The sequence below is a fragment of the Octopus sinensis genome, linkage group LG16 (genome assembly GCF_006345805.1).
Source record: "Octopus sinensis linkage group LG16, ASM634580v1, whole genome shotgun sequence".
NCBI lineage: Eukaryota > Metazoa > Mollusca > Cephalopoda > Octopoda > Octopodidae > Octopus > Octopus sinensis.
The window spans coordinates 23,003,951-23,030,450 of NC_043012.1; the positions used below are offsets into that span (position 1 = coordinate 23,003,951).

General features: G+C 35.8%; 1 protein-coding gene across 1 annotated transcript in view; it reads right to left on the reverse strand.

Moving 5' to 3' along the window:
• Positions 1-26,500, reverse strand: part of LOC115220532 (tRNA (guanine-N(7)-)-methyltransferase non-catalytic subunit wdr4) — an 828,070-nt gene that overhangs the window by 619,678 nt on the left and 181,892 nt on the right. The gene's annotated exons all lie outside the window — the stretch shown is intronic.

The window sequence follows — 26,500 nt, forward strand, 5'->3', positions numbered from 1 at the left end:
AACCAATACTGGTTGTCAAGCAGTAGTGGGGGACAAACACAAAGACACACACACATATACATATATGTATATTACTATACATATGTGTGCGTGTGTATATATATATATATATGTGTGTGTGTGTGTGTATAGAATGAGCTCATTTCAGATTCCCTCTACCAAATCCACTCACAAGGCTTTGGTCAGCCAGAGGCTATAGCAGAAGACACTTGCCCAAGGTGCTGCACAGTGGGACTGAACTTGAAACCACATGGTTGCAAAGGAAGCTTCTTAACCACACAGCCAGGCCTAAACTAGACTTTGTTCTCATGCCAGAAATCAAACTTCAGTTGTCTGGGTGAAAGCCAGGAATGAATTTGAATTATCAAATAAATTTATGAAATACGGAAATAAATTAAAAACAAATACAGGAGTTAGGAAGGAATACTGGTAACTGCAGTAAACAAATTAAAGAGGAGGATGGAACTGGTAAATGATGTTTATATTTTGTCCCCAACTCCATTTCCCCTCCTGTGGATTTAATTAAACATTCATTTTGAAATTTGAAGGACATTACTGAAATATGACCGGCACCTGAAGACAGCAAACAACCAAGATTTGGACACTGGTCTGAATATCCTCATAAGCCATGTATCTTTCCTGTGTCCGGGGGTCAGCTGGTCAAAGCTCTGCCATTTCCTTTTTGTTGTATTGTATGCAAACAACCAGCCAAGTTCTCATCTCCAAACATCTTTGATGGCCTCTTGTTCTCTTCCTCTCCACACTTTCTTTCAGGATGGCCTTCCACAGTGAGTCATGGTGCATTGTGTGTCCAAAATATAATACTTTTGTGGATTTAATTCTCAACAATTTGCTTGTCTTTCAACTTTCAGCTTTTCCCGTACTACACCATTGGCTACCCAGTCTTTCCAGCTTATCCTTCCAAATCTGCAAAAGGTCAACATCTCAAAGGCATCTGTCTTCTACATTGCTGCATATATTGCCCAAGTTTATGCACCACAGATGACAACTGGTACAATGTAGTTCACTTGCTGCCATCTTTTGAAGATTTCTTTCACTTTTATAAATGTTGTTTTTTGAAGGTACATAGCCTAGCAACCAGGGTGTTACATTCACTATTGCCAAATCATGGGTTGGATTCCCAAACCGGGCAACACATTGTGTTCTTGAGCAAGACATTTCATTTCACATTGATCCACTCCACTTAGTGGCAAATGAGTAACTCTGCAGCAGAAAAGGTTTCTGATCTGGAAAAATGTTGGCCTACTTACCTAGTTGGCAAGGTGGCATCATTCAAAAGCTAAAACAATGCGAAACGCACTGTGACCAGTGATGTATAACAACATCTGATAGTCTGATATCGACACCTTGATAAATGTTGTTTCAGTCTTATTTATTCCTTGAGCAAATTCTTCAAAACAGAAACCTTCCAGATTTGTTATTTGATCTAAACACTTGCAGTTCTGTTACTTGTTCAAGTGTCTGCATTTCTATTAGCTTCCTTTTGTTTTTCTCTCTGTATCAGTGCATAATAACAACTAGAAGTTTATTGTGAGATGATTGTCAACATAACACAGTGGTGGCAAAACTATGCTGGTGAGAGGAGAGACATGTCATGGGTTTTCAGGTAACATGCAGTATAAACTGTGAAACAAATATCTATCCCTCTGCAATATCCTAAAAAAAACTTTTTATAGGCTGTTACCTCAAACTGAAGTACATCATTACATATGAATGACACATTAATAATAATAATAATGATAATAATAATAATAATAATAATAATAATAATAATAATAATAATAGCTATTTCTTTACTACCCATACGGGGCTAAACATAGAGGGGACAAACAAGGACAAACGGAATAAGTCGATTACATCGACCCCAGTGCGTAACTGGTACTTATTTAATTGACCGACCCCGAAAAGATGAAAGGCAAAGTTGACCTCGGCGGAATTTGAAGTCAGAACTTAGCGGCAGAGGAAATACCACTAAGCATTTCGCCCGGCATGCTAATGATTCTGCCAGATTGCCAATAATAATAATAATAATAATAGTTTTAATGTTCACTTTTCAATGTTGTCATGGGATGGACAGAGTTTGTCGGGGCAGATTTAGACCGATTTCCTGTGGTCGGATGCCCTTCTTGTCACTAACCCTCACCTCTTTCCAAGCAAGGTAATATTTCCCCATGGCCAGACATGTTTTTGAAGAATACTGGAAATGAATGACACCGCTTGTATAACAGTGACACTCATTTACAATTATCATGGAATATCAAGACAATGAGACACTCACACACACACACATGCATGCATGCACATAAACAGGCTTCCATATAGCTTTTATCTACCAGATTTACTCACAAGGTTTCGGTCAGCCTGGAGCCCAAGGTGCCAAGCAATGGGAATAAACCCAGAGCTATATGGTTGAGAAGCAAGCTTCTTACCATTCAGCCTCACCTGTAGCTATCAATTATTAAAAGAATTAAAATTCTGACACATCAGGCTCAAAGTTTCAGCAAACCACTGATATAACTAATTCAGAGAAACAAAGATGGAGTTAAAGTTTAATAATGGTTTCAAATTCAGGCACAAAGCCAGCAAGTTTGGGGGATTAAGTCAATTACATTGACCCCAGTACTCAACTGGTACTTATTTCATCGGTCCTGAAAGGATGAAGGGCAAAGTCAACCATGGCAGAATTTGAACTCAGAACATAAAGACAAATGAAATGCCACTAAGTATTTTGCCGGCCATGCTAACGATTCAACCATGTTGTAAAGTCTGATAATAAATTCATTATTAGCAATGGAGTGGCTGTGTGGTAAGTAGCTTGTTTACCAACCACATGGTTCCGGGTTCATTCTACTATAGCCTCGGGCCGACCAAAGCCTTGTGAGTGGATTTGGTAGACGGAAACTGGAAGAAGCCCATTGTATATATGTATATATATGTATGTGTGTATATGTTTGTGTGTCTGTGTTTGTCCCCCCACCATTACTTGACAACCGATGGTGGTGTGTTTACATCCCCGTAACTTAGCGGTTCAGCAAAAGAGACTGATAGAATAAGTACTAGGCTTACAAAGAATAAGTTCTGGGGTCGACTTACTCGACTAAAGGTGGTGCTTCAGCATGGCCACAGTCAAATGACTGAAACAAGTAAAAGAATGGTAAGAGGTGGTGAGCTGACAGAGTCGAAGCATGCCAGGCAAAATGCTGAACAGCATTTCATCCATTTTATGTTCTAGGTTCAAATACTACCGAGGCCAACTTTGCCTGTTATTCTTTCAGGGGCAATGAAATAAGTACCAGTCATGTACTGGGATTGATGTAATTGACTAGTCCACTTCCCCAAAATTTCAGATCTTGCGCCTGTAGTAAAAAAGCTTCGACTCTGTCAGCTCACCACCTCTTACCATTCTTTTACTTGTTTCAGTCATTTGACTGCGGCCATGCTGAAGTACCACCTTTAGCATGATGAAATCACCAAAAATGGGATCATTGGATTTATTTGTATACTATTTCTAGTAAGAGATTCTGTGAATTATTTTGGAACTTTTCTTTAACTGCAAATCAAAGCTAAGAATAATCGAAAAGTTTTGCGTTGGTTTGATTTGCCAAACTAAGAAGACATTGCGAGTGAGTTTGTAAAGAAATGAAGGTGAAAATGAAAGTAGAAACCAAATGAAGAGAACAGAAAACTATAAAATGGGCAGAATATGAACATGTACAAATGTGCATGCATGTTAGTATACACACGCACAAATACAGATATACATAGATATTCAGATTCTGGGCCTCATTGAGGAAATGACAAGGGAGCAAGGGATTTGTTCTGCTTGACAAAACACATCAGGCTTGTCCTTTCAGGTGCCAGTGTCACTTAAAAATAACACCTGTGCCAGTACTGCATTAATGCACTCGTGCCAGTGGCACTTAGAAAAAACACCCAGAACACTCTGTTAAGTGGTTGGCATTAGGGAGGACATACAACCATAGGAACCATGTCACAAAAAGATAGTTTGGAGTCTGGACAGTTTCCTGCTAACCATCTCCGTGCCAAACCATCCAACCAATGCCAACACAGAAAGTAGACGTTAAATGATGTTGACGACAAGATATATATATATATATATATATATGTATGTATGTATGTATGTATGTGTGTGTGTGTGTATGTGTATAAATATGTATATATATATACATATATATATATATATATAGGTATATATATATAAATATATATATAAATATGAAGGCGCAATGGCCCAGTAGTTAGGGCAGCGGACTCGTGGTCGTAGGATCGCAGTTTCGATTCCCAGACCGGGCGTTTTGTGTGTTTATTGAGCGAAAACACCTGAGAGCTCCACAAGGCTCTGGCAGGGAGTGGTGATCCCTGCTGTACTTTTTCACCACTCTTTCTCTCACTCTTTCTTCTGTCGGCCTGCTCACTAAAACAATGTGAACGCATTGTGATCAGCGATGTGTAGCAACATCTGATGGTCTAGTCAGTCACGTGAGATATATATATATATGTGTGTGTGTGGATGCATGTATATATATGTATGTATGTATATACATGTGCACCATTGAAAAGGCAGTGAGCTAATAGAAACAAACTGCATAATGGCATTCCTTCCAGCTCCTTACACTCTGAGTTCAAATGTTTTGGGGTTGATAAAATAAAATACCTATTTCTTTACTACCCACAAGGAGCTAAACACAGAGAGGACAAACAAGGACAGACAAACGGATTAAGTTGATTATATCGATCCCAGTGTGTAACTGGTACTTATTTAATCGACCCCGAAAGGATGAAAGGCAAAGTCAACCTCAGCGGAATTTGAACTCAGAACATAACGGCAGACGAAATATCACTAAGCATTTTGCCCGGCATACTAACGTTTCTGCCAGCTCGCCACCTTTTGAAATAAAATACCAGTCAAGTATTGGGGGACCAACATAATCAACTTGCCCCCTCCCCTCAAAAACGTTACTGACCTTGAACCCTGCAATGAATTTGGCATCCAGTTCGAGGGGTGGGGTTGTTGTAATGATCTCAGTCATTTATAAACCACAGAAACTGGGTGACCATCCTTATGTGTTTCAAGGCTCAACAATAACAACAACAAAAAAAGAACCAAAAAAAAAACAAAACAAAAAAAAAAAAACCTACTGAAGCTGATAACAAAATATGAGACTTTAGACATATGATCAGATTGTTACAAGCAATTGTGAGAGACACGACATAGATAATTTCTAAAAGGGGTTGACGATGATTGGCAGAAAGTATGTGGGAGTTATTATAATTTATTGCTTTGCAAGAAAGAAGGATTGCGACGTAATAACAAAAGAGATAAATGGTGAGATATAAACAACAATTTTTACTTCCTGCACTATAGCACCGAGTTTAGTTCTCCACCACTTAATTTCATTGCTTTGAATTCTTCATTCTCCTTTAATAAAAGGTTATTTTATCTTTCACTCTCTCTTTCCTGATTTTGAAGGAAAGAGTAGCAAGGATTAAAGAAATTGCATGGGAAAGAAATACAGAAAGGTTGAGTGTAGTTCAAGCCAGATAAAAGATATTAAACAGTAATGGGCTGAAAAGTTGAAATAAATTCTAGCAGAATATTATTTTGAGAAAGACAAGCCAGCCAACAGAGTAATAACATGAAGAGAAGAGAGAGAGAGAGAGAGAGAAAAAGAGATGGAGAGAGGGAGAGGAAAAAACAGTGAGAGAAAGAGGAAGAAGTGAAACAGTCCTAACATTGTGGTATATAAAGTTAAAGAAGGCAGACTGGTATAGTAACAAGAGGAGAAGTGAAACAAAGTGGAGCCGTGCTATTTGGAGGAGGACAGAGGAAGTTGAGCTATGAGTAATTATATAAACAAGAATTCTCTCCTGACAGACAGAGAGAAAGGAGAAAAGAGGATCAAGCTGAAACAGATAGCAAGGGGGTATGGAGTTAGGGTGAGACGAGGCCAGGGGTATACAGTAGAGAAGGATTTAATCAATGTTTAGTTGTACATTCATTCACATTCACTGCAGCTAATTTTGTTCTTTACTTTCTTTATGACCCGACTCATGGCTACTTTCACTTTCTCCTTCTTCGCCTCCTCTTCCTCCTCCTCCACCTCCGCCGCCTCCTCCTCCACCACTCCTTCACTCTTTCTTGCAGACATTCACTACTTTCAGCACTACTTTTACTATCACTAACTATTTATACATAAATGCATCCATATATATAATTTAACTACGTACTCAAACACACACACACACACGTATATATCTGCAAAGGGAATAAAACGATATTAAGACGTATACACATCCACAAACAAACATAAATAAATACAACTACGCAAATATTAATATATGTCTAAAAACACGAGGCCTGCTTTGGGGAGACACATTCAAATAAAATACACATTTATACAAATTTATGAAAACAGAAATTCTCTCGCTAAAGTCTACAATAGAGAGAGAAATCAACAAACAAACATAAATGCACATGGAAGGCCATGAGTTCACTTTCCAAATCTATACAAATGATTACTTTATTGTAACTAGTGGACTGCATGGCTGGTTGGTGGGTTGGGCGGCTGTAGGTTAGCTGGATGGCTGGCAGAGTTGGTGGGTTGGCCAACTATCTCTGGGTATGCAAAGCAAGTTGTCTGTTGCCATGGTAATAAAAGCTACTTCTCTTCCAGCCTACCCTTCAGCAGATACCCTTTTGTCTATAGCGGTCAGTCGGTCAGTGTGATGCTGTCTGCAGATACTGCAGTGGTGGGTTATTATCAGTTGAAATCTTCTTTATCATTTGAACCAAAACTAAAGTTCTCAGTGTTGTCTCTCAGAGCCAGCCACTACCAATCTCATTCAAATTAACCAACTAGCCAAAGTTTATTGTTCGCAAAATAATTCTATGTTAGGGTTTTAGTGAAAAGCAAAAGAATAAAAACAATGAATACAAACAAACAAATAACAATAATAATAATAATAACAATAACAATAATAATAATAATAATTAAAACCTCGGGTATTAGAAATATTTCAGTTATAAACAAAAATTCAAATTCTTCTAAATCCATTGTTTGAATTTCCATCGAATTCTACATATCAATGGATTTTTCAGTCAGTGGCAAGTAATAATTATTGTCTTTGAGAGAAGTGTGATAATATAAAATAAAAACAAAGAAAAACAATGATGATAAAAGGATAGAATGTTACAACATCGATGAAGAAATTAAAATTTGGTTCTTAATTGATAGTATTGAATCTCTTTCTAGCCTTTGTCCATCTGCTTCTTGGTGTTCTGTTTCATTTAATAGTAAAGGTCACCAAATCGAAATTTAAATTTCTTCTTCAGACCTAAAATTTTTAAGACCAGATTCATAAGAGTGATGAATATTTCTATACTATTTTTTTTTCTTCGTTATTTTCATTTATTCATTTTAATCATCAAGGGTGTAAAGAAAGCAAACTTAAAATGTCAAATCCGAGGAAACGAATTTGCCTTTTCTTTCAAATTAATATCCTTTTCTTTTCAAACAAACTAAAAGTCTTCACCTCATAAAAATGTTTTATGTAGGAAACCTTAAATGGCTTGTAAGTGATACCATATCCCTAGATGTACAGATTAGAAAAAGGGAGGAAAAGGGTTCAGTGTTACAATGCGTAATACACCTGGATCAAAGAAAGACAATGTGATAAGATTGCTGTGATACTGCTTTCATTAACAGTTCATATGATGGGAAAGTTCTTGTTCTTACTTAATGGAAAGTTGAGTGGAAATTTTTAATTGTTGATTACAATGGTCTTTATATAAACCTCTTGTCATTACTTGTTACAACCGCTTATTCAAGAAATAGGTGAAAGCATGGTTGCATGGCTATAAAATTTGTTTAGCAACTGTGTGGGTTTGATTTCAGTCCCTCTATGTGGCACCTTGGGCAAGTGTGTTCAATGCCTTGCAAGTGGATTTGGTAGATGGAAACTGTGTGGAAACCTATATGTGTGTGTGTGTGTCATCGTGTTTGTCACACATACCCAATGCTTGACACCAGAGTTGGTTTGTTTACATCTCTGTAATTTAGCAGTTTGGCAAAAGAGACTGATAGAATAAGTACCAGACTTTAATAAAAAAAAAAACTGAGGTCAATTAGTTCAACGAAAACCTTTCAGTGCAATTATTGATACAAGTAAAAAATAAAGGGTAAAAAAAAACTCCAACATGACCAGAGTTCTTCATTCCAGAAGATTTAACACAATCTCTTCTCAATAAGTGACAGTCATAGAAGCGAAAGAATGGTTCCATATGTTGTTCTGTGAAGGCTTAATGGTAAGCATATTCAGTAAACAGTCATAAGGTCATATCTTCAAAACCTGATGGTTCATAGTGTCCTTGAGCAAGGCACTTTATTTCATGTTGCCCCAGTCCACTCAGCTGGCAAAAGTGGGTCGTACTTCAAAGGGCCAGCCTTGTCACATTCTGTGTCACGCTGAATCTCCCTGAGGACTACATAAAGGGTCCTCATGTCTGTGGAGTGCTCAGCCATTTGCACGTTAATTTTTACAAGCAGACTGTTCTCTCAATCAGATCAACTGGAACCCTCATCATCGTAACCAATGGACTCCCAGTTAATGTCTGTTCAATATTTTCTTGTCAATGTTCCTGGGCAAACTACCTGTCTTTCATAGAGTTCTTACCACATGAAGTAATCTTATTCTTTACAAATTGAACCATTTATAAGAATAAATACCCTGAAGGTTATCAACATTAAACTGGTGATTGAGGTGACTGTAAAACACCAGCTCATCACTTACAGTATTTCCCAGCATACAAACCATTGTAGCATATCATGTGAGCAGGTAAACATTGAAACATTATCACAATCTTTCTACACCCTGCTGCATTTCACATGGAATTTTGGATCCTTCTAAGTTGTCTTCATTTATAAGTCAACCTAACTTTTTTGGTTGTAAATTTGTGTCTGTAAAATTTGACTTGTATGTTGGAAAATATGGTAGAAATAATACCAAATGAAATCTATGGGCCAGGTTCTTCAATCTTTGAAACAATCGGTTAAAGAATGGAACTTTAAGGTAGTGTCATTGGAACTACATAGAAAATATTGAATTATAGACACTTTTATTAATGGAATAATATCACAGGGATAAAACAGACAACTCAAGAATAAATGTCTTAGACTTGGCACTAAAGAATGATGATAATGATCATTATTTAACACCTGGCTTTCAAGACAGCAAAGTTGAACAGTGTGACAGGAGATGAGAAGTCAAAGGACAGCCTCTTGCATGCATGTCTAACTAGACACCTATCCTGTGGCTAGATGCCCTTCCTGACATCAACCACATTAAAGAGTGTATTGAGGGCTTTTAGTTATTTTTGTGTGGCACCAGCATGAGTGTTGATTATCTCATAGCATGTAAGACCAAAGGTCTAAAGTAGATTCTATAACTGCAAGAGAATAGAAGAGTGTGGGCAATGATTCTAGATAAAAAAGCATGGCAAGGAACAGGAGTGGCATTAGTGATAGGGTCAAGGAAATGATAGTGTTTGAGATGTGTTCATAAACATAGCTATTGTTACAGAGGGGGACACAGAACAGTGACCTATTTCTGTAGCTGCTTCTTCAAGGAATTGTCGCTGAGCAGGGTAAGGGAGGGTTAGGTTGGGGAGTCTAAGATAGCCATGATTGCAGAAATTGTCCAGTTAGAAAATGCCATATGACACATGTGCAAGAAGAAAGCCATTTCTCTCAGATGTGTAAATCATATTAAACACTTAGGTCACCAATATAATAAACCAGGTAAACCAATCTCCAAGACATTAATTATGTCAACTTTGTTAAGTTCTGCTTTATTAGAACATCCTTTGTCTCATGGACTTCTTAATGTTGTAATTAATCATCAATCAAAGCAGGCTTTTGGTTGACAGTGAAAATGCTGGCAATTTCAGCCAAGCTAATATGACTAAATGAAATGCTTTAGTCATTAAACCAGCCAGAGGCAACACTGTTATGATATGGATACAGCTTAACTCCAACACTAAAAGAATATGTGAAATTGATATGAAATATGCAGGAAGACGGACAACAAACAACATTCACTATTAGTTAGATGCTGTCTCTGCTCAGATTTAATATTAGCAGGATAGAGCTTCCTGTCCCAGTTATACTCCCATTACATTTAGATTAATGGTCTAGAACTCTGGATACTTCTGGCAAATTTTCCTGCCTAAAGATTCTGTCAGTTTCCCTTTCCATTAGCTTAGTTCAAACCTCAAAACTTAATTAAAAGTAGTCTGAAGATTGGTGCCGATGGCACGTAAAAAGCACCATCCGTCCGTGGCCGTTTGCCAGCTCCGTCTGGCACCTGTGCGGGTGGCACGTAAAAAGCACCCACTACACTCACGGAGTGGTTGGCGTTAGAAAGGGCACCCAGCCATAGAAACACTGCCAGATCAGACTGGGCCTGATGCAGCCTTCTGGCTTCACAGACCCCAGTTGAACCATCCAACCCATGCTAGCATGGAAAGCGGACGCTAAATGATGATGATGATTCTGCTGTTACATTGTTCAGACAGGTGATTCTCAAGCAGGGTCCTAATGACCCCTGTTGTCAAAGTTTACCTGCAGTCAATTAATTATACTCGTGCACAAAATATTGCAAGAATTTTTCTGTACAATTCCTAATGATGTAATAAAAGTATAAATGGGTCTTTTAAAACCTCAAATGGTTATGAGGGCACATCCAGGTAAAATATGAACCAAAAGTGATCAAGGAATAAAAACCGATTGAGAATCACTTGTTCGGATAATAGTTTGAAAAAATTGGTTCAAGGAATCAGTTAACTATTGTTTGTGGGTAGGCATTTTGATATTTTTATAATTGGTGCAATCACTAATGAATTTGAAATTGACAAATAATGGGTGAGTCATGAAGCATATCTCAACAGATATTAAGAATCAACTGCCTTCTGGGAAGAGCATTTGCTCTCATTACAAACAAACAAAGGATCTGATTTACGTTTGAAAATCCCAGAAGACAAAACAGAACACTGGAAAATCAAACTGCTTTCAATTTTGAAGGAAGTTTGATCTCCAACCATCAGTTGACAGGCAAACAGATAAGACTACATATTGATGAAGCTGATAGTAATTCATTTGTTACGGACATATCCTGGAAGAAGACATTTGGTGATGGCTGGAGTTCAAACCAATATAAATACCGTATAAATCAATATTATCCTTTATCCTTAACTTGTTTCAGTCACTGGACTGTGGTCATACTGGGGCAGCCCCTTCATAGATTTTAGTCAAACAAACTGGGCCCAGTATTTCTTTTTTAAGTTTGGTACTTATTCAGTTGGTCTTTTTGCTGAACCATTAAGTTATAGGGATGTAAACAAACCAACAACAGTTATCAAGTGGTGGTAGGAACAAACACAAACACACATGTCAGGCTTCCACACAGTTTCCATTTCCAAGTTCATTTATTAGGTATTGGTTGATCTGGAGTTATACTAGAAGACAATTGCCCAAGGTGCTGTTCAGTGGGACTGAACCCGAAACTACTAAGCCATGTCTGCACCTATATTTATAGATTTCTCATTGTTGAAAATGAGCTTAATAGTCCAAAATATCAGAATAATATCAAGCATTCATGACAAAGGTTCATTACTTTCTTTTTTTTTTTTATTATCTATGACCCTTGACAGGGCCTCCAATAATGGCAGAAGGGGAAAGAGAGCAAAAAATGAAAAAAGGGCAAGAAAAAGAGGGGGAGAGAGGAAGGCATTTCTAAACAAAAGAACTGGCCTGAATGCTTGCAACAGAGAGGAATTTGCTAAAAACACTCAAGGACCAGGTAACAATGAATTAAGCCTCCCACCATAAGTGAAAAGCAGAACCAGGAAGTGGGGGCATGTGGTCCCTAGGGATCCATATGATCCCTAGGGGGTTCGTGTAAGATTTTTTTTTATTAGAATTTATGTGCAATAAATGCTGATATGTTTGCAATGAACAAAATATTTTAACAAGCTTTTTAATACAATTTCTAATATTTAATAATAAAAATTTAATGGGATTTTTTTTAGACATTGAATGGCTGTAGAGGGTCCACCTGAGAATAGTAGAAATCAAAGGGCTTCATAGATAAAATATGGTTGAGAACAACTGATTTAAAACAATGTAACAAGGAAAGAAAACAAGGCCAAACAAAAACAGATTACTGATTGCATTAGATAGACGTGTATGTGAAAGCAATGTTTATTATTCTGGCCATTTCAGTAAAGAACCGAGATTTCATTTAGTTTGTCTTTCTCTATAGTTGATTCTTCACACTATCCCTTAACAAACGATGAATCAAATGGCAAGGAAAAGCCGATACTCTTTTAAGCTTAACATCTTGTCGTGTTCCATTGATCTTTTCTTACAAAACAGTAGAAGAGCTTGCTGGTCTTTTCCTGTTTCTTCACCCCCCCCCCCCATCTTTTTTTCTTTATTTCTTTGTCAAAGGAATGAGTTTACTTCTCACGCACTGCTACATTGTCAATATATTTATACGAGTCTTTGGTAGATCGACTGTTCAAACTAATGTTACTATATATCTACACTGGTCTAAAAAGTTAATATAACAAACACATGACATATTATTTATCTGTTTGTCTCACATGGCCCTGTTTTATCCACAATGTAGAAATAATGTCTGTTTGAAGGAAAGTATGATGTCCGTTATTCTATTGAGGTCGACTCGAATATTTCCAGACTTTCTACATTAGAAAATTATACAATAGGCGCAGGAGTGGCTGTGTGGTAAGTAGCTTGCTAACCAACCACATGGTTCCGGGTTCAGTCCCACTGCGTGGCATCTTGGGTAAGTGTCTTCTGCTATAGCCCCGGGCCGACCAATGCCTTGTGAGTGGATTTGGTAGACGGAAACTGAAAGAAGCCTGTCGTATATATGTATACATATATGCGTATGTGTGTTTGCGTGTCTGTGTTTGTTCCCTTAGCATTGCTTGACAACCGATGCTGGTGTGTTTACGTCCCCATCACTTAGTGGTTCGGCAAAAAGAGACCGATAGAATAAGTACTGGGCTTACAAAAAGAATAAGTCCCGGGGTCGAGTTGCTCGACTAAAGGCGGTGCTCCAGCATGGCCGCAGTCAAATGACTGAAACAAGTAAAAGAGTAAAGAGTAAAAATGAAAGATTCCCGCAGAATAATCAAAAGTAGGTTTAAATGGCATTGGTAATTCCAAGGATTAAGGAGGAATCTATAGCATAGCTTAAACATTTTCTTTCCTTATGCAGATATGGCTGTGCAGTTAAGAAGTTTGCTCCACAACCGTGTAGTTCCAGGTTCAATCTTACTGGGTGGCACCTGTGATAAGAGTCTTCTACTCCATTCTCATGTTGACAGAAGCTTAAAAATAAAATATATATTTTGAAGATGGAAGCTTATGCACAGACCTTTCAGACTGTAATTTAGTTGCACGGTAAAGCTAATCCATTGCCCGGTTCAATTCCAAAGACCACCACTGCTATCCCTGACCTTTCAATGCCTTCAGTTGAGCCCCATCTCTTGCAAGTATCAGCACTAAATTTATGGTCTGAAGATAATATAATTCAATATTTTGATGCATTTCTTTTGCTACAGTTCATGATTTGAAGATTTCTTGCTCTTCCCCAACCACTAATCTCAGTAACAGTGCAAAGGACTGGAAAGCTCTGATTAAGCCATGAAAACAGAAATTTAAATATTAAAAAACAAACATTTTAAATATGTGTAGTATAGTATATAGCAAATCTGTCAGAGTATACACACACACACACACACACACACACATATATATATATATATATATATATAATATATATATATATATATATATAGGGAGAATTCACAAAAAAACAAAAGACGAAGACATATGGTGTAGACAACAAACAGATGTATTAGTTTATCACTTGGGAAGTGAAAAAGTCTTTAATGTTTCGAGCCTATGCTCTCCCACAGAAAGGAACACAGAAAGAAACAAGGAGAGAAAATAAAAATGTATAGTGGCTAGTGATCTATCATGGCGATATATATATATATATATATATATCTTTATGGTTACATATCTTAATAATATCATACTTTTGCAATAAATGAATCTCTATCAGTTTCGGCAATGAGTATTCATTTGTTTGATTAAAAGCAACTTACCTGCTCATTGAATGAACAGGTAAGTTGCTTTTCTCAGTCAAAAGCTGAGTCCTATAATGACTGAAGAGAAAATACCCAACATTATCATCATCATCGTTTAACGTCCGCTTTCCATGCTTGAATGGGTTGGACGATTTGACTGAGGACTGGCGAGCCAGATGGCTGCACCAGGTGCCAATCTGATCTGGCAGAGTTTCTACAGCTGGATGCCCTTCTTAACTCTAACCACTCAAAGATTGTAGAGAGTGCTTTTTACGTGCCACCAGCACGAGGGCCAGTCAGGCGGTACTGGCAATGGCCACGCTTGAATAGTGTTTTCTACGTGCCACCTGCACAGGAGCCAGTCCAGCAGCACTGGCAATGACCTCACTTAAATGTTGTTTTTCGTGTGTCACTGGCACATGTGCCGGTAAGGCAATGCTGGTAACAATCACGCTTGAATGGTGCTTTTTACATGCCACCAGCATGGAAGCCAGTCACTAGCCCTGGCAACAATCACGCTCGGATGGTGCTCTTAACATTCCACTAGCACGGATGCCAGTCAGGCAGAGCCATCATCGGCCGCATCAATGAATTTGATTGTTTATTCAAATGTTCATAGTGTACATACTTATGGTCAGATTATAGTGAAAACTGGGATTATTGCAAATGCAAATGGTCATTTGTACTTAATGTTGTGCATATATGATTATTAATTACTAAATGATTACTAAAAAATAGACATATTCAAAAGAGATGGCATAAAGGCATTAGTAATATCTTTAATACCATTAATAACAGACATGGACATACAAACCTCAGAAAATAAAATGTCTTTCCCTGATATTTTTATGACCATTTCATTACAGATAAAAGGAATTACTTCCATCAGAAACAATGTTCCCAAGTTCACTTGAAAATTTCAATATAATAAGACTCCAAAAATGAATAACAAAACTTCAGTAACAAGTGGATTGATTTTAATAGCGAACATTACAGAATATGATTAAATGGTAGCAGAAGGGATTAAAGTTTTCTCTTTTAGATAAAAGAGTTTATGAATTCCTTTAAACGAAATATAGATTTGGGTGGTTTCAAGTGGTATAGAACCCATAGAAACCCAAAGCACTTAAAAGATTTTGATGTCACATATATATGTGCAGGAGTGGCTGTGTGGTAAGTAGCTTGCTAACCAACCACATGATTCTGGGTTCAGTCCCACTGTGTGGCATCTTGGGCAACTGTCCTCTGCTATAGCCTCAGGCCAACCAATGCCTTGTGAGTGGATTTGGTAGACGGAAACTGAAAGAAGCCTGTCGTATATATGTATATATATATATATATATATATATTATATATATATATATATATATATATATGTGTGTATGTGTGTGTTTGTGTGTCTGTGTTTGTCCCCCTAGCATTGCTTGACAACCGATGCTGGTGTGTTTACGTCCCTGTTACTTAGCGGTTCGGCAATAGAGACCGATAGAATAAGTACTGGGCTTACATAGAATAAGTCCCGGGGTCGATTTGCTCGACTAAAGGCGGTGCTCCAGCATGGCTGAAGTCAAATGACTGAAAGAAGTAAAAGAGTAAAAGAATATGTAATTCAAAATATAAACAATTATAAACCACAAAATAAATTTTTTGAAATGAAACAAAACTAACAGTATGATGGAAAATAATGCTTTTTTTTTTTTGATTGTAAAATCTTTGATCAGATCCTCTAAATTAATCTGACATATGCTTAGTAGAGATAAGGAACTCAGAATATTATTTTGGCAAGTGCAAGTGATTTCTTTTGTGTTGTAAACCATTTACCATTTCTCTGGTGCCCCCCACCACACCACTTCACTTGATGCTCTAAGTACATGTTTATTTTGCTTCATGGTTAATCCAGGCTGACAGACACATATCCTAGAGGGTGCATTCATGCTGTAGAGCATGTTAAGAGTTAATGTAATCCACAGTGTTAATCAGCATGACATAACGCCTGATATGGCCAATTGTTAAACACACAGGTATAAGTTACAGGTATAATTCATTTAACAGTCCTCCACATAGTTTCTGCCTATTCATTATCACACACAAAGACTGAGTTAATTTCAGGGTATGGCAAGAGACTCTTATCCAAGGTGCCATGCAATAGGAAGTGAAATCACAGGCAGACTAGCAGAGAAAGGTAAGCATTTTATGTGACAGATTTGCTAGAGAAGAGTTGTATAGCACAAGCACACTGGGAAGAGATTCTCTTGTCAATTACTTGTCCTGGCTCACTAGAAATAATGGATAGCTTGTGTTACCTAGGAACTGTAATTAGCAAAAGAGGAGGTTACTCTGAAAGTACAGTAGCTAGGGTACGAATGGATTGCAAACAGTTCAAGGAGCTTCTACCACGGCTGGTAACAAAGGTTTCATCTGTAAGAATGCCAAGCAGATTGTGTGACACTTGTGTCAGAACTATGATGCTGCATGGTAGTGAGGCATCGACCTTGAATACAAAGGACTTGTGGAGTCTTAAAAGAAATGAAGTGAGCATGCTCCATTGATAGTGCAATGTAAGTGTGAATAAATGATGCAGTAAATGGCAAATTTACATCATACTTAAAGCAACTGAAGCAGTCTTTATCATCATCATCATCACCATCATTGTTTAATGTCCGTTCTCCATACTAGCATTGGTTGGACGGTTCGACTGAGATCTGGGAAGCCAGAAGGCTGCACCAGGCTCCAGTCTGATCTGGCAGTGTTTCTACAGCTGGATACCTTTCCTAATGCCAACCACTTCGTGAGTGTAGTGGGTGCCACATTCGGATGGTGCTTTTTACATGCCACCAGCACTGGGATCACAACTACAATTGTCACTGATTTTTGATGTTGGTGTAATTGATTCAATAGGTCTCCTCAATTGTTCCAAATGTCACTTTCTTTTTATGTCTTTTTAAAATCTTTTTCCTGTTTTCAATCATTGAACTGCATTCATGCTAGATCACTAACTTAAAGGATTTAATTCGGTGATTCTCAAACAGGATGCATATGGCTCCAGGGGTGGGGGGCCCTTGGGGGTCCTTATAAGATTTTGTTAAAATTTATCTGCAGTAAATTTGTTATACTTTTACAGTTCACAAAATATTTTAACCATTTTTTAATACAATTCCTCATGTTTTAAACAGCGAATGGCTGCGATGGACCATGTGAGTAAAATGAGAACAAAAGGGGTCGCCACAGGTAAAACACGGTTGAGAAACACTGCTCTAGTTGATCAAATTACCCCCAGTACAGGTACGTTTTCTAATGAACACCCCACTACACTATGATGACTAGCGATGCCTTTGGATATGAAAGTAGTTTTACACATTCAAATAACCATTTCCATCACTTTAACCATTTTGTCCCCATATTTCTGTTGAAATACACTGCCTCTGTTTCAATTCATTTTGAAAATAAGGAAGAATTTAGTAAAATACTTTGATGAAACACTTTAATTCGCAACACTTCAAAATGGAAACTTTGCATCACAGAAATAGGTGTGGCTTCAGGTGGGATGGTACCAAAAGTGTAAGAATAATATATATCATCTTATAAGGAACATGTTGTCCATATGTATTTTGTTCCACTTAACCATTTTGTTTTTTTATATTTCTATTGAAATACTTTGTTTTTCTTCCAAATAATTTTGAAAATAATAAAGAAATTAGTAAAATAATTTTGTCATTATTAAGTGAGTGTTTAGAACATAAATTAACATGAAACTTTGAGAGAAAGTTTTAATTCCGATCATGTTACCACATTTCTGTTGAAATACACTGTCGGTGCTTCAATTAATTTAGAAAATGATAAACAATTTAGTGAAGCAACTCTGTCATTATTAAGCTGGTGTCCTGCACATAAATTAACATTTTGATGCAGAGTTTTTAATTCACATCACTTTAAATTAGGAAGTTTGTCTCATAAAACCAAAGACAGTCTTGAGCAGGTTGGCATCAAAAGGGTTAAGCTAAAATGCCTTAGAAGAGTATTTGTCAAGAATAAAAAGAAAACGGTGGAGCCGGTGAAATAAAACAAGAGAAATGAGGGAGGGGAAAGAGCAAGTTGTCACCAAAGTGAAAGCATCGAGATTAAGAATGTTCTGGAAATGTTATCTATTTTAGCAATGTTAACTGTACAATATAGCTTAGGCTGTCCTTTGAGCGTCTACTCATAGAAGAAACATCTGTGTCTGTATGTTGATAACATGATTATTTACAAAAGAGCCACAGCTGTTCCAAGCAGGCCAAGTCCTTCCTATTGAGTTGTTAATCACGTAAATGGCTAGAAATTGGGGATTTGATCTTATTACAAAATGGCTGGCATATAGGAAATAATTTGTTCTTTAATTTCAAACAATCTGTATGTTTTTACAACAGGCTGTGAATGAGAAGGAAGCACACAGACAAGGGCATATACATATAAACAGGCATATATTTATATATATATATATATAGGGAGAGAGAGAGACAGACGCACACACATATATATATATGTAAATGAATATATATATATATGTAGATATATGCAAATAAACACACACAAACACTCACACGCATACACACATATATATGAGTGTGTGTGTGTATATATAATCACACACATACTACATATACAATGTGAGTGTAGTTGTTTAGACAGAGATAACAATTGCAGCAGTAGAAGGCTGTGACCAATTAAGTTTTAAAGAAGCGGGAGATCAGCGGAGAATACACAAATTCCGGAAAAGGGAAAGAAGTGTACGTAAGGATTGATTAAAAGAGACATGTAGGATTGTAAAAGCAGAGCACGTGTTTTTAAAGAATATGCATTTATAAGTGTACGTATATATTGTGTGTATGCATGTGTGTGAGTGAGTGTGTGTGTGTGTGTGTGTGTTCATCATAATATACATGTAAAGAGGAAAGGGCCGACATAAGCATATATACGTATGTGTGTATATACGCACATAGATGTGTGTGTATGTGTGTATATATTTATAAATATATGCAAGTATATAAATATATGTATATACATATATATTTACATGCATGCACGCACACACATGTGTATAAATATATATGTGTGTGTGTGTGGTGTGTGTGCATGCATATATTTGTGTGTGTGTATTTATGAGGTGATGTTTGGCAATATGTGTGAATATGTGTACAGTAAAAATGATTAAATGACAAATCAAATGTATATGTCAGGTTGTCTTAGAGGGATCATCTTAAGCAAATTTGGTAAAAAGTTCCAACAGATACTGTCTTTAATTACCAACTGGTGAAGGGGAGAAGGTATCAAATAGCTGTTGAAGAAGAAACTTGACCATCTTTATCAAAGATTTACAGGTCAATAATTCTTTTGTTGAAATCTTAAGAAGCAGTTTGTAAGCAGTAAGCCCCTGCCATTCTCTATCATTCTCTCATACTACTAATATCTCGAATTGTTTTTATTAGACTCTCATGTACTGGAATTTACCATTCAGAGAGGAATATCTGACATTCAAAACACCATTATCGAAATCTACTTAATTTAGAAATGGTAATGTCTTTCAAAAGAAACAGAAAGAGCAAAATAGTGGGATGGAGAGGAAAAAAAAAAAAAAAAAAGAAACCAACCATGCTGCTGCTGCTGCTGCTACTACTACTACTGCTACTACTACTGCTACTACTACTGCTACTACTACTACTACTACTACTACTAATAATAATAATAATAATAATAATGATAATAAATTATAATAATGTATTTATCAATAAATTGGAATATTATTATTATTATTTACTGATTGTGTTTGTGTTTGTTTTTCTAACTCAAGTTGTTGCTTTAAGGCCAGTTTTAGATGGAATTGAAGTAAAAAAAAATAAATATCCAAAGTCTTTTACTTCTAAAAAAAATAAAGGAAATAAATTCCTTCCACAGTAAAAATAAAATTAGTTTAAAGTGAAAATTTAAACCACAGACATCAATATTATCATAGTCGTCGTCGTCATCATCATCATCATGAAGGAAGTGAGATGGCAGAATCATTACTAATGCAGGCAAAATGCTTAGCGGCATTTTGGCATTTTGTCCATCTTTATGTTCTGAGTTCAAATTCCTCAGAGATTGACTTTGCCTTTCATCCTTTCGGGAGTCAATAAACTAAATACCAGCCAATCATTGGGGTCGATGGAATCGACTTACCTGCTCACCTGAAATTTCTGGCCTTGTGCCAAAATTTTAAACCAGTTGCATTATTATTATTAATATTATTATTATTATTATTATTATTATCATTATTATTATTATTATTATAACAACCACTAACATGGATCCAAAACCAAGTGGTTGCAAAATGAACTTCCAAACCACACAGCTATGTCTGCACCAACTATATATCATCATCATCATCATCATTTAATGTCTGTTGTCCATGCTGATATTGGTTGGATGGGTTGACCAGGGCTGGCAAGTTGAAAGTAATGGAGGTGAATGCTCAGAGAGTGTCACCACTAGAATACGAATAGCCTGGGCAACGTTTAGAAAGCTCCTACCCCTACTGGTGACAAAGGGTCTCTTGCTCAGAGTGAAAGGCAAATTGTACGATGCATGTGTGCAAACTGCCATGCTTCACGGTAGTGAAACATGGGCTGTGACTACAGAGGACATGTGTAGACTTGAAAGAAATTAAGCTAGCATGATCCGCTGGATGTGTAATGTCAGTGTGCACACACGACAGAGTGTAAGCACTCTGAGATAAATGCTGGACATAAGAAGCATCGGATGTGGTGTGCAAGAGAGATGTTTGCACTGGTATGGTCATGTACTGAAAATGGATGAGGAGAGATGTGTGAAGAAGTGCCACTCCCAAACAGTTGAAGGTATCCGGGGGAGAGGTAGACCCAAGCAGACATGGGATGAGGTAGTCAAGCATGACAAAAGACTGAGATCTCTGGTGATATGCTGTGACTGCAAAGACCCGACAAATGATCTGAGTTCATGGCTGCTTCCTGCACCAGTTTCACATAGCCACGGCCGATCCAAAGTACCTTGGATTGCAGAATGACCTGTTGTGCTTACCTTGGATCATAGGGTGACCTGCTGTGCTTGAGGAGACCTATTGAGTCAAGTACATCAACATCAAAATAAATATCAAATGGAAATTGTAGTTGTGATACCTGTGCCGGTGGCACGTAAAAAGCACCATCCGAATGTGGCGGATGCCAGCGCCGCTTTAACTGGCTTCTGTGCCGGTGGCACGTAAAAAGCACCAGCCGATCATGGTCGCTGCCAGCCTCCCCTTGCACCTGTGCCAGTGGCACGTAAAAAGCACCCACTACACTCATGGAGTGGTTGGTGTTAGGAAGGGAATCCAGCAGTAGAAACACTGCCAGATCAGACTGGAGCCTGGTGCAGCCTCCTGGCTTCCCAGACCCTGGTCGAACCGTCCAACCCATGCTAGCACGGAAAATGGATGTTAAATGATGATGATGATATATCTAAATTGAGGGAGTGAAGCAGGGAAAATTCAGGCTACATATGTTTCCTAGCTAGCAGATCCTCTGAGGTAATAATTACTCAACGAGGGGTACTCAACTAGTTTTGGTGGCCCAGGGCTACAGTAGAAGACACTTGCCCAAGATGTGAAGGCCACATAGCTAGGAAACAAACATACATATATTAGTACACCTGAGCACTGTATACAACAAGTTCATTATATATATATATATATATACACATATACATATATATAATTATTATTTGAGGGAATAAAATCCAAACTTACAAAGAAAAAAATTCAATTTAGAAATACTAAATCAAATTTCACACAATATAATATATATATGAAAAATTAGAAAAAAACCCCACCTTTTATCAATTCAAAATGAACAATTAAATTACACCATCTAGAAAATTACATATAATAGAAAAATTAAAATTAAGATAACAATAAAATGTCAAAGATTAAGTAAATTGCAAATAATAATAATAATAATAATAATAACAAAGTATATAATAGGTAGATAGTGTTTAGCCCCTTGTGGGTAGTAAAGAAATAGGTATTTCATCTGCCTTTATGATCTGAGTTCAAATTGCGCCGAGATCAACTTTGCCTTTCTTCCTTTTGGGATCAATAAATTAAGTACCAGTTGCATACTGGGGTCGATCTAATTGACTGACCCCCTCCTCAAAACTTTTGGGCCTTGCACTTAGAGTAGAAAAGAATGTTCATGCCTTTTCAATCCTGTTAAACCAGGGGTGGGGAAACGCTTTAGTGCGGCAAGCAAAAATTTCCAAAGAGGAAGGTCCAACAGGTGCATCACAAGTCCTAACACTTATACCTGTGTAAATCTTGTGTACATCCAAGTATAATTTGAAATACATTAATAAAGGAAAGTTTAACACATTAAAGTAACGTGGTAACATCATTAACGCCGCCACTGAATTTATGACGCTTATATTACTTATGAGGTATTCTATATTTTTCAGCTAGAGTGTAGTTGTGTCTGAAGTGGGGTGGTACAAACCTAGCAATAGGTGTTTTATAGTGAAAACAAAATTTCCAGTCAAATGGCAATTACCGGACGATTTTCTGTTTGAGTCTAATCATTTTAAGTCTAGTGGAAATGTGACCTATGTCGCAAAGAGGCATTTGAATATTGTATAAATTTTATAATTAAAAAAAGTGACTATATTTTGTACATACGAATAAGGCACAATAAAATGGGCTACTAACAGGGGCAATTGAGCCAGCGGGCAGGGGTTTCCCCACCCCTGTATTAAACAACACTTTTTTTTTTTTTAATTTTTAGAACTGCCAGGCTTAGTTATAATGACTGAATAATAATGATACTATAGAAGAATTAATATGGAGAGGATCTGATAATCTACATGAAATTTAGTGGTTAAATAACTGTATAGGTGACACAATGCAATTTGGAAAAGAAAGAAATTTAAGATTGGGTGTGGTGCAAAAGTTGATGAAAAAGGGTAAAAGAGAGGAGTTAGTTCACCAAACACATATATTTTTATATTAGCAACCAACAAATGTTATCAAAATATATATGCGAACATAGCTACACTGGAGTGTACATATGTATGAATACAAGTATTTATGCGTGCATAAATACATATACATGTATGTGTGTGAGAGAGTGTGTATAATATATATAAAATCACCATGCAATACTGGTGGAGCTAACAGTCATATAGACACACACACATATATTTAATATGCATGTTTGTATGCATATATATATATGCATTATATCTTTTCATCTATCTATATATGCATCTATGTATGTATATTCATAAAAGTGTACACATGTTCAGCTATATAGCTGTACTTTATGCACTGCATTTTACTACAGCCAAACAACAAACAATAAAATGCAGTCTTTACTGTTTTTACAAGTAGAAGTAGAAAAGTAAATTTTTATAATTGGCAGTCCATGGTTTTGCAATAGGAGGCTGATATGTAAGGTCTATGAAATTGTCAAAAGCTGAAAGGTGAATATATTGTGTGGGAAGCATAAAATAAAAGAAAAATAACAACAAAAAAAAAAGTATAGAGAATAGGTGAAGGGGAGGGAGGTATATATGTAGATGCAAAGATTATCCCCACAGAAGTTGGTAACATGCCTTTATGTTTATGAAGACAGAAGAAGAAGAAAAAGAGAGGGCAGCAGCAAAGGAAGTGCTCAAGAGAAGAAAAGAGCCGAATAAAAGCTGCTAAAGAAGACTTTTAAAAAATCAAGCTGTGGAGATCATGGTGGCGTGGACGTGGAGCGGGGGGGGGGATTATGTCTCCTTGGCACAAACACACATTTGCGCACTCACACACACACATGCACAACATTTTGTCACTCTACACTTGTCTCTTTGCCTTCAAAACTTATTTAATACACACACACACACACACAGACACATGCATGTAAACTAACACACATACAGGTAAACATAGAAACACACAGAAGGAAAAAGAGAAAAGCAGGATGTGTATATAAAGTATATTTATGCATAAGAGAAAGAAACTGAGTACATATATATATATATATGTACATATATATAATATATATATCTATATATATATGTATGTATGTATACACTTATATATATATATATATATATATATATATATATCTATATATATATATGCATGTATGTATACACTATATATATATATATATATATATATATATATGTATACACTTATATATATATATATATATACTATATATATATATGCATGTATGTATACACTTATATATATATATATATATATGTATACACTTATAATATATATATATATCTATATATATATGTATGTATGTATACACACATATATATATATATATATATTATATATATTATATATATAATATATGTATGTATACACTTATGTGTATGTAAGTAAAGGATAGAAAAGGAGTGGTAGTATTCTATATAACTATATAATGATGTAAAACAAAAACCTAACCATGTCCCAAAATGCTAGGAGCCGAATTGCAAAGAACTCTTCAGACAATGGTAAAAAAGGGAGGGAAGCAAGCGAAAAAGAACTTAATCAATGATACCCTAACAATGATTTGAAATATTCAATAGCAAAGGAGAATGGAACATGCCACAGTTTCTGTTAGATGGTAAGATCTGGCTGGAAAACAATACTTTTGTGGAAGAAGCTGGTAGAGAACAGTGACAAACTGAGCTGAGGGGTGAAAGGAAAGAGGCCATAGTTTTAGGTACTTGTTTATTTTATTCTCGTATTTACCCACATGTGTGTGTGTGTGTGTGTGTGTGTACATTATATATATATATGTATATAAAATATATATATATATAAAATATATATATAATATATATATATATCTATATATATATATATATATGATATATATATACATATATGTATATATGATATATATATATATACGTATATATATATATGATCACGTGATATATATATATATATATATATATATATATATATATATATATACATGTGTGTGTATATATGCACACACACACACATATTTATACATAATTTATATACATATATATGTCTGCAAGTTATATATATTATATATATATACATATATATATATATATATATATATATATATATATATATATATATATATATATATATGTATATATATGAGTGTATGTGTGTGTGTGTATATATATATATATATATATACATGTACACACACATATATACATATACATCTATATTTATATATATGGATATACATGTAGGTGTGTGCATATACATGATGCACACATATCTTAAATATACAATTGTTCACATGAGAAAAGTACCCTGAAATACATGCACTTGCAATCATGTATATAAACATGCAAATGTTCACAGAAAGTATATTCCCTACCATACACATGCATATATACTGAACACACACACACACATGTACAGATTTAACATACACGTTCATATATAAACATTTAATTATTCAGCTAAAGTATAACACGTATACATAAACTTATGTGCACAGTATCAGAGAAATTGTGGACAAAGAGGAACTGGAGAAAAGAAAAGAAAAGCAAGAAAAATTTAAAAAAACAGAGCAAAAAAAAAAATGGGGCTGAATGCAAAGCTTGTGTACAGTTGGGTGGGTTTTGAAGAATTCAAAAGAAACAAGAAAAATTCTAAAAAAACACAAAGATGGATTTCATACAGAAATGATGGTTGTCAACTTACTATGAGTATATTACCAAAAGGGACACAAACATACATATACGCTTGTGTAGGCATATATATTATATATATATATATGTATATATATATATTAGTATGTATATATGTATATATATATATATATATATGTATGTATATATAATGTATATAATATATGTGTATATATATGTATATATGTATATGTATATATTATATATATATATATATATATATATATCTATATATATATATATATATATGTGTGTGGTGTGTGTGTGTGCATATATATGTGTGTATACACCACACAATATATATGCATGTATGAATATATATATATATTTGCCTATGTATAAATCATTGCATAACAATATAGGGATTTATATTTATTCAAAAATTACAAACTGTGAAACTATATACATCTCTTTCCTTTACAATATACATCTAAAGAATGAGAATAAAATGTAATCCTCCACCCCCTCCCCTACAACCATCACCACCAAAAAAAAGAAAAGAAGCATTTTTTTTTTTTGTGAAGTTCGTAGCCTAACATGGCACATGGAACCACATGTTATGTAAAACATACTTTGAAATGA